The 9,647-nt window shown below is 50.5% G+C and overlaps 1 long non-coding RNA gene across 2 annotated transcripts in view; it reads right to left on the bottom strand.

Annotated features, from left to right (window-relative positions):
- Positions 1-9,647, bottom strand: part of LOC143769891 (uncharacterized) — a 28,320-nt gene that overhangs the window by 3,568 nt on the left and 15,105 nt on the right. The gene's annotated exons all lie outside the window — the stretch shown is intronic.

Here is a 9,647-nt window from a genome sequence, read left to right as displayed (position 1 = left end):
AATCCATCTGGCAGCGACCACCACCACCTGCCAAACCGAATTTGCTGCGACCACCACCACCAGCCAAACCCATCTGGCAGCGAACACCACCACCAGCCACACCCATCTGGCAGTGACCACCATCACCTGCCAAACCCATCTGGCAGTGACCACCACCACCTGCCAAACCCATCTGGCAGTGACCACCACAACCAGCCAAATCCATCTGGCAGTGACCACCACCACCTGCCAAACCCATCTGGCAGTGACCACCATCACCTGCCAAACCCATCTGGCAGTGACCACCACCACCTGCCAAACCCATCTGGCAGTGACCACCACAACCAGCCAAATCCATCTGGCAGTGACCACCACCACCTGCCAAACCCATCTGGCAGTGACCACCACCACCAGCCAAATCCACCTGGCAACGGCGACCACCACCACCAGCCATATCCATCTGGCAGCGAACACCACCACCAACCACACCCATCTGGCAGTGACCACCACCACCAACCACACCCATCTGGCAGTGACCACCACCACCTGCCAAACCCATCTGGCAGTGACCACCACCTGCCAATCCCACCTGGCAGCGACCACCACCACCAGCCACACCCATCAGGCAGCGAACACCACCACCAACCACACCCATCTGGCAGTGACCACCACCACCTGCCAAACCCATCTGGCAGTGACCACCACCTGCCAATCCCACCTGGCAGCGACCACCACCACCAGCCAATCCCACCTGGCAGCGACCACTACCACCAGCCAAACCCACCTGGCAGCCACTAACACCAGCCGAAAGACCCTGGCAGCAACCACCACCACCTGCCAAACCCATCTGGCAGTGACCACCACCACCAGCCAAATCCATCTGGCAGTGACCACCACCACCTGCCAAACCCATCTGGCAGTGACCACCACCACCAGCCAAACCCATCTGGCAGAGACCACCACCACCACCAGAACCCATCTGGCAGTGACCACCACTACTAGCCAAACCCATCAGGCAGTGACCATCATCACCAGCCATACCCATCTGGCAATGACCACCACCACCAGCCACACCCATCTGGCAGCAAAGACCACCCACAGCCAAACCCATCTGGCAGCGACCACCACCAGCCAAACCCATCTAGCAGCGACCACCACCACCAACCAAACCCATCTGGCATAGACCACCACCACCAGCCAAACCCACCTGGCAGCGACCACCACCACCAGCCAATTCCACCTGGCAGCGACCACTATCACCAGCCAGACCCACCTGGCAGCCACTAACACCAGCCGAAAGACCCTGGCAGCCACCACCACCGCCAGTGAAACCCACCTGGCAGTGACCACCACCACCAGCCAAATCCACCTGGCAACGACCACCACCACCAGCCAAATCCATCTGGCAGCGAACACCACCACCAGCCACACCCATCTGGCAGTGACCACCACCACCTGCCAAACCCATCTGGCAGCGACCACCACCACTAGCCAAACCCACCTGGCAGCGACCACCACCACCAGCCAATTCCACCTGGCAGCGACCACTATCACCAGCCAGACCCACCTGGCAGCCACTAACACCAGCCGAAAGACCCTGGCAGCCACCACCAAAGCCAGTGAAACCCACCTGGCAGTGACCACCACCACCAGCCAAATCCACCTGGCAACGACCACCACCACCAGCCAAATCCATCTGGCAGCGAACACCACCACCAGCCACACCCATCTGGCAGTGACCACCACCACCTGCCAAACCCATCTGGCAGCGACCACCACCACTAGCCAAACCCATCTGGCAGTGACCACCCACAGCCAAACCCATCTGGCAGCCACCACCACCACCAGCCAATTCCACCTGGCAGCGACCACTATCACCAGCCAGACCCACCTGGCAGCCACTAACACCAGCCGAAAGACCCTGGCAGCCACCACCAAAGCCAGTGAAACCCACCTGGCAGTGACCACCACCACCAGCCAAATCCACCTGGCAACGACCACCACCACCAGCCAAATCCATCTGGCAGCGAACACCACCACCAGCCACACCCATCTGGCAGTGACCACCACCACCTGCCAAACCCATCTGGCAGCGACCACCACCACTAGCCAAACCCACCTGGCAGCGACCACCACCACCAGCCAATTCCACCTGGCAGCGACCACTATCACCAGCCAGACCCACCTGGCAGCCACTAACACCAGCCGAAAGACCCTGGCAGCCACCACCAAAGCCAGTGAAACCCACCTGGCAGTGACCACCACCACCAGCCAAATCCACCTGGCAACGACCACCACCACCAGCCAAATCCATCTGGCAGCGAACACCACCACCAGCCACACCCATCTGGCAGTGACCACCACCACCTGCCAAACCCATCTGGCAGCGACCACCACCACTAGCCAAACCCATCTGGCAGTGACCACCCACAGCCAAACCCATCTGGCAGCCACCACCACCACCAACCACACCCATCTGGCAGCAAAGACCACCCACAGCCAAACCCATCTGGCAGCGACCACGACCAGCCAAGCCTATCTGGCAGGGGCCACCACCACCAGCCAATCCCACCTGGTACCAATAATAATAAAATTTTATCTGGCGCCAATTTAAAATGGTTGTCCGACCCTAAAATCCATTTTTCAAGATTATGTCTATTTTATTGTAGCTTATAAAACCCCTGTAAATGTTGTTTTGTTTATAACTTGCGTTTCTCCTGAATTTCACTTCATTGCCTGCACCCAGTTTGCTTTCCTGCTCAGACTAGGCAACTCCCTGTGCTTTTTTTTCTAAACTCACAGCCAGAGCAGTACTGCCTGGCCTGAGTGTCCAGCATTGCCCTCTGCCCACCTTATACACAATCATTGGCTGCTAGTATCTGCCCCAGCACTGACCGCTATCATTCATTCCAGCATTAGAACTGAGAGCAGTGATCCTGGGCTATTATCTATGGCAGTGCAGCACCGATCACTATCCCTCACACCACATCCACAATGGTGATAGAGCTGTCACATGTCCACTACATTACCCGGGGGCAACGCACTCTCTGTGACCGTGCTGGAGGGGGGTCCGCTAATGCCAGCGCCCATTTCTGCTGGATGTGCGTCTGAGGATGCACAATTAGCTGTAGTGTGTTGCGGCGCAGAGACTCACTGGGTTCCTGCACTGCACTACAATCTGCCAGCCAGAGGCTGGTGTGCCAGGCATTGGCGTCACATGGCAGTGACGTTATATCGCCATAGCTGGCACGCCGATGTCAGCAGCTGGTCTCTGTGTTGGACCAGAGGAGGAAACCGCACCTCAAAGGATTGGAGGGAGGGGAGTACAACATCTGTTTTTTTATATGCAGAGGCAGAATGGGGGACACGGATACCAGGATGGGCACATAGTACATAATGAAGAGAGGTGAACACTTATGTCTTTGTAGGATTTACAACAGCCTATACATCTGACCAGCTTGCAGGGGGTGCGGGACCCAAGTCAATATTTTACACTGGGGCCCATAAGACTCTGGATGACGCTAGTGAGTAGGGTCACATTACGACCCCTGTGGTGATGTGACAAGTTAGGATTTTTTTAATTGCTTGTAGCGGTACCTAGGGGATATAATGTGACCCCTATTCACTTTATTTCTGCTGCTATGTAATGTAGCAGCATCTTACAATGATTTTGTGCCGTACAACCTGTGCCATGGCCAAACACAGGGTAACCAGCATCAGCAGATAATACAGTGTAATGTAGAGCTGAATAAAGAGATTCACAGGACTCCATGGTTATCGGACGGGGTCATGCAAAGTTACTAGGTCAGTCAAGACATAGTCGCCCCTGTAAATGCCGCAGACACCCAGGACGCTTGTGGCCGAATACCAGCTGAACTTTGTGGGACCTTGGTCTGACTAATAATAATAATAATTTTATTAATATAGCGCCAATTCAGCGCCCCAGAGTCCTGGTCGTTGCAGTACTGATGCTCTGCCGCTAAGGGGGGCTATGGTACGTCTGATGGCACTGAAGGAGTTCACCTGACCAGGTATCACAGACACCAATACACTTCACAGTCTGGCCTCCAGGGGGAGCTAAAGGTGCTATGTATTAGGCCACTCCTCACAATCTGGTAAAACTGGGGGTTAGATAGGAAGTTAGACAGAAGCTGACTGGGTTGGAACCAGGCAACATCCTGTGGCAGAGGGTGTTGCGGGGGGAAGATTCAGGGGGGTCCCTGTCAGGGGTGGGATCCTGACAGAGGCCTAGCAAACAGAAAGAACGTTACGGGACCGCGCCTGCACTTCATCGCGGCGGTACCCCAAGAAAGAACAAGAAGCGAGGTTTATTGTGAAGAGTGAGAAACGAGATCAACGCAACAAGGAGAATCACCAGTAGGAGTCGTGCTGTAAGACGAGGCAACATCTTACTGAGGCGCGTAGCCGGAACGCCGAGGAAGTATTGAGCTCCAGGCCTTACTTCAAACCTACGGCAGGACAGTCAGTTATAGGCGGGCTGTCTCACCCAAATCACCTAAGCAGACATAGGGGGCAACAGTTGGAGAGGGGCGACTCTAGGGTCCCGGAAGACCTCCAGGCCTACCCGTCATACGGGTGCGTCCTAGCCATATCATCTGGGGGACGAAGAAGAACATCAGAATCAGTTGTGAGGGAACTTCAGAAACAGACACAACAGTTGTGAGGACTATCCCATGGTGCTAAGCAGGGAAGGACTACAACATACAGCGCTAGAAGGTAGGCACAGATTTCCACCTGTAAAGGGAACTCTGGAGGTGCCATCGGACCGGCCGGTCTCAGACAGCCCTGTTAACCGTACTCCGGATTGAGGACCCTGAAGCCTTCAGTAAAGAGGTAATGAGACTGCAACCTGGTGTCCTTGTTATTCATCGCGACCTGCACCACACCACAACAACATCACTCTCCACTTTCACTGGACGCCCCTCAGCAGGGTCACGGACCGGGTCTAGCCACCGTGACACTCCCAGAACCGAGACAGAGAGGCCCGGTACCGGGTACCCCTCGGCCCTGCGGCAGTGGGGGCGCCCACCACCATATTCCGCAGCGCTTTACAAAGGGGATTTGTACAGACAATAGACATTACAGCGTAACAAAAACACAGTTCAAAATAGATACCAATAGGAGTGAGGGCCCTGCTCGCAAGCTTACAATCTATAGGGAAAAGGGAGGCACGAGAGGTGGGTGGTAACAATTGCTTTCTTTGTTCGGACCAGCCATGTTCATGTAAAGCTGCATGACCCAGTTAACTGCCTAAGTATGTAACAGTACAGACACAGGGGGCTACTAACTGCATGAAGTGTATGAGAACATGATGCGAGGAACCTGATTATGGTTTTTTTTTTTGAATGGGCAACACAGGGATAGTTAGGTTAATGCATTGAGGTGGTAGGCCAATCTGAACAAATGCGTTTTTAGGCCACGCTTAAAACTGTGGGGATTGGGGATTAATCATATTAACCTGGGTAGTGCATTCCAAAGAATCGGCGCAGCACGTGTAAAGTCTTGGAGACGGGAGTGGGAGGTTCTGATTATTGAGGATGCTAACCTGAGGTCATTAGCGGAGCGGAGGGCATGGGTAGGGTGGTAGACTGAGACCAGATGTAGGGTGGTGCTGAGCCATGGAGTGCTTTGTGGATGAGGGTAGTAGTTTTGTACTGGATTCTGAAGTGGATGTGTAACCAGTGTAATGACTGGCACAAGGTAGAGGCATCGGTGTAACGGTTGGTGAGGAATATGATCCTGGCAGCAGCATTCAGGACAGATTGGAGCGGGGAGAGTTTGGTAAGAGGGAGGCCGATTAGTAGAGAATTACAATAGTCCAGACGAGAATGAATGAGTGAAACAGTAAGAGTTTTTGCAGTGTCGAAAGTAAGAAAAGGGCGAATTCTAGAAATGTTTTTGAAATACAAATAAGAAGAGCGAGCCAGTGATCGGATGTGGGGGGTGAAGGAAAGCTCGGAATCAAGGATGACCCCAAGGCAGCGGGAATGTTGCTTGGGAGTAATGGTGGAACCACACACGGAGATGGCAATGTCAGGCAAAGGTAGGTTAGTAGAAGGAGAGAACACGAGGAGTTCAGTTTTAGACAGGTTCAGTTTAAGATAGAGGGAGGACATGATGTTAGAGACAGCGGTAAGACAATCACTGGTGTTTTCTAAAAAGGTCGTCGTGATAGCAGGAGAAGTGTATAGTTGGGTGTCATCAGCATAGAGATGGTACTGGAACCCAAACCTACTGATTGTCCAATAGGGGCAGTATACAAAGAGAAGAGGAGGGGGCCTAGGACTGATCCTTGAGGAACCCCAGCAGTAAGGGGAAGGTGAGAGGAGGAGGAACCAGCAAAACATACAGTGAAGGATCGGTCAGAGAGATAGGAGGAGAACCAGGAGAGAACGGTGTCCTTGAGGCCAATAGAGCGGAGCATAGTGAGGAGGAGCTGATGATCCACAGTATTGAATGCTGCAGAGAGATCCAAGAGAATTAGCATGGAGTAGTGACCATTAGATTTAGCTGTTAATAGATCATTAGAGACTTTAGTGAGGGCAGTTTCAGTAGAGTGTAAAGAGCGGAAGCCAGATTGAAGAGGGTCGAGAAGAGAGTTATCTGAGAGATAGCGGGTAAGATGGGAGTGGACCAGGCGTTCGAGGAGTTTAGAGATGAAGGGAAGATTGGAGACAGGTCTATAATTAGTGGCACAGTTTTGATCGAGGGATGAGGGACTACAATAGATGCTGCTGATCGATGGGCTCCAGTCTGTATATTATACACCTCATATCTATGAGGACATGTCTGCAGTTACTGATTTATATATAAAATGTAACCGTATGATTAGAGAGTGCTATAGAAACATATTTTGGGCTCCTTCTCACTTGTGTGAAATACGGCCGAGTCTCGCAGGTTAAAACCCGGCTCTGCCGCCGGCACTCCAGAGCGGAGCGTGCGGCCGCAAAGCGATACATGGAGCTGCATGCTCCGCTCCCAAGTGTCGGCCGCAGAGCCGGGTGTTACCATGCGAGACTTGGACGTATTTCACGCAAGTGAGAAGGAGCCCTTATAGTAACATACGGTAGGAAATGGCCGCACTCCAGACATGAGATAGTGAACACACTGCGCTCTTTATTCTCCCATGTATGTGTGAAATTTAGTCTCTTCACACTGTGAGCCTATCTCATGACCAATCACAGTGTATAAACTAGGTATATATAGGTTACACGTCATAATCAGTGATTAATCAATATACATCAGGAAAGCATAGTGCATATGTCTACAGTGCAGTCATATCAATCTGCTCATGTGTCATTATGATATAACAATAATCTTTTTTTATTCTGTGCCAGTTCACATGCATTGTGCATATAATACAAAAAAAATACCTTAATTGCATCATAATGATGTGATAACCAGAACCGGAGTCGCCACCTGGAGTAAGTATCGGGGCCCTAAGCAAGTGGGGACCCACTTGCCGTCGGGGATATTGGTACGCTATGGGACCCGTGACCTGGAGGAGCTCGGTGCCAGCACCCACGAGTGGCCCCCCCCCCCCCCCTTGCTCAGGTTCCTCTACAACTCCGGTGTCTTGCACACTTTCTGTCATTTTGATGTCTCAGGGCGGAGGGCATGATGATGTCACTACTGTACACCTTCTGCTCTGAGCAGTCACAGTGCAGAGAGCCAGAATACGGTGACGCTGAAGAGTCCGGACCTGCAGCCAATGAGGAGAGGTGACTACTTAGTTATTTCTTTTGTAAAGAACATTATATGGGGCTCATTCTGTATGGAGCATTATATGGGCCCTTTATTCTGTATGGAGCATTATATGGGGCCCATAATTCTGTGTAGGGCAGTGTTTCTCAACTCCATCCTCAAGACCCACCAACAGGTCAAGTTTTCCGGATCTCTTAGTATTTCACAGGTGATAATTTCATCACCTGCTTCAGCATTAACTCCATCATCTATGGAAATCCTGAAAACTTGGCCTGTTGGTGAGTTTTGAGGACTGTAGTTGAGAAACACTGGTGTAGAGCATTATCTGGGCCAATTATTCTGCAGGGAGCAATACATGGGGCCCATTCTGTATGGAGCAATACATGGAGCCCATTATTCTGTATGGAGCAATACATGGAGCCCATTATTCTGTATGGAGCAATACATGGAGCCCATTATTCTGTATGGAGCAATACATGGAGCCCATTATTCTGTATGGAGCAATACATGGAGCCCATTATTCTGTATGGAGCAATACATGGAGCCCATTATTCTGTATGGAGCAATACATGGAGCCCATTATTCTGTATGGAGCAATACATGGAGCCCATTATTCTGTATGGGGCAATACATGGGTCCATTATTCTGTACTTAGCAATATATATAGGGCTCATTCTCTATGGAGCATTATATGGGGCTTATTATTCTGTATGGAGCAATATATAGGGCCCATTATTCTGTATGGAGCATTATATAGGGCTCATTCTCTATGGAGCAATAGATGGGGCCCAATCTGTATGGAGGACTATACTACCCTGCATTAAATACACAGCATACTGCATGAAAATAATATACAGTACTTTGTTGACAACTTTTAAAAAATGCAAAAGCCATCCCACCATTCATTGTGACCCTAATTGGGACAGTCCTAACTCTAATATTAAGAACCTTACCATTTGTCAAGTGACATGCATGCGGATAAGGGCTAAGAAGCACTGGGCCCAGCTAGTGGACACACAGCCATGGAACACCACATCAATATAATGCCCAGCTCAAGGAAAAGGCATGCCACACCTTTATATGCACGCCACACCTTTATATGCACATGATGCAAACAGAAAAAAACAAAGCTAGGAACTGGGCTATAAACTGGTGTGCAAACAGCGTGTAAGCGCACGTTCACACTGGTCACTGAACAGAAAAAAACAATTCAGAGGCATGACTGAATAACCTGCAGTAAATAAACAGCATAGTGCATGAAAATGTGTGTCACTTGACAAACAGTGAGGTTTTAGTGAGGACTGTCCCAATTAGGGTCACCATGAAGTGGTGGGATGGCTTTTCATTTTTTTTTTTTTTTATAAAAAAAACATGTAAACTAAGTACCCAATATTATTTTATTTTCATGCACTATGTGTCTTATTAATTTACTGCAGGGTATTCAATCATTATGTTTCTTTGTTTTTTTCTGCTCAGTGGCCAGTGTGAACGTGCGCTTACATGCTGCGTGCACAGCAATTTGTATCCCAGTTCCTACCTTTTGGGGTTTTTTTTAGGTTAGAGTAGAGTAGTGCTCGGCCACAAGAGTCTACCTTGTCGTGGTGGCGGCTTTGAAAAAATATTTTAGCCAATTTATGCTCTAAACTTTCTCAATTTTTCATATTTCTAGTGCAGTAATGCAATTAAATGTTCATATTTGCAGGTTTTGGTGCCGCAGTATGCTGCCTTATTTATTTGACTAAAAAAATATTTTGGCCAAAAGTTGATACGATGTTCAATGGGAACTGTTAATGTGTGATTGTTAAGGACGTGGTGCAGAAGTGGAGTTTTTCCTAAGGGTGGGCAGAGGGACTCTAGTGTGAGGGGTGGAAGCGGGGCTGGGGTGGAGCCTCGGCGGAGTCTCAAGGGGGCCCGAAAATGTTGCCACTATAGGGTCATTCCAT

This window comes from Ranitomeya variabilis, chromosome 4, assembly GCF_051348905.1.
Source record: "Ranitomeya variabilis isolate aRanVar5 chromosome 4, aRanVar5.hap1, whole genome shotgun sequence".
Lineage (NCBI taxonomy): Eukaryota > Metazoa > Chordata > Amphibia > Anura > Dendrobatidae > Ranitomeya > Ranitomeya variabilis.
This window is presented reverse-complemented; position numbering and strand designations above follow the sequence as displayed.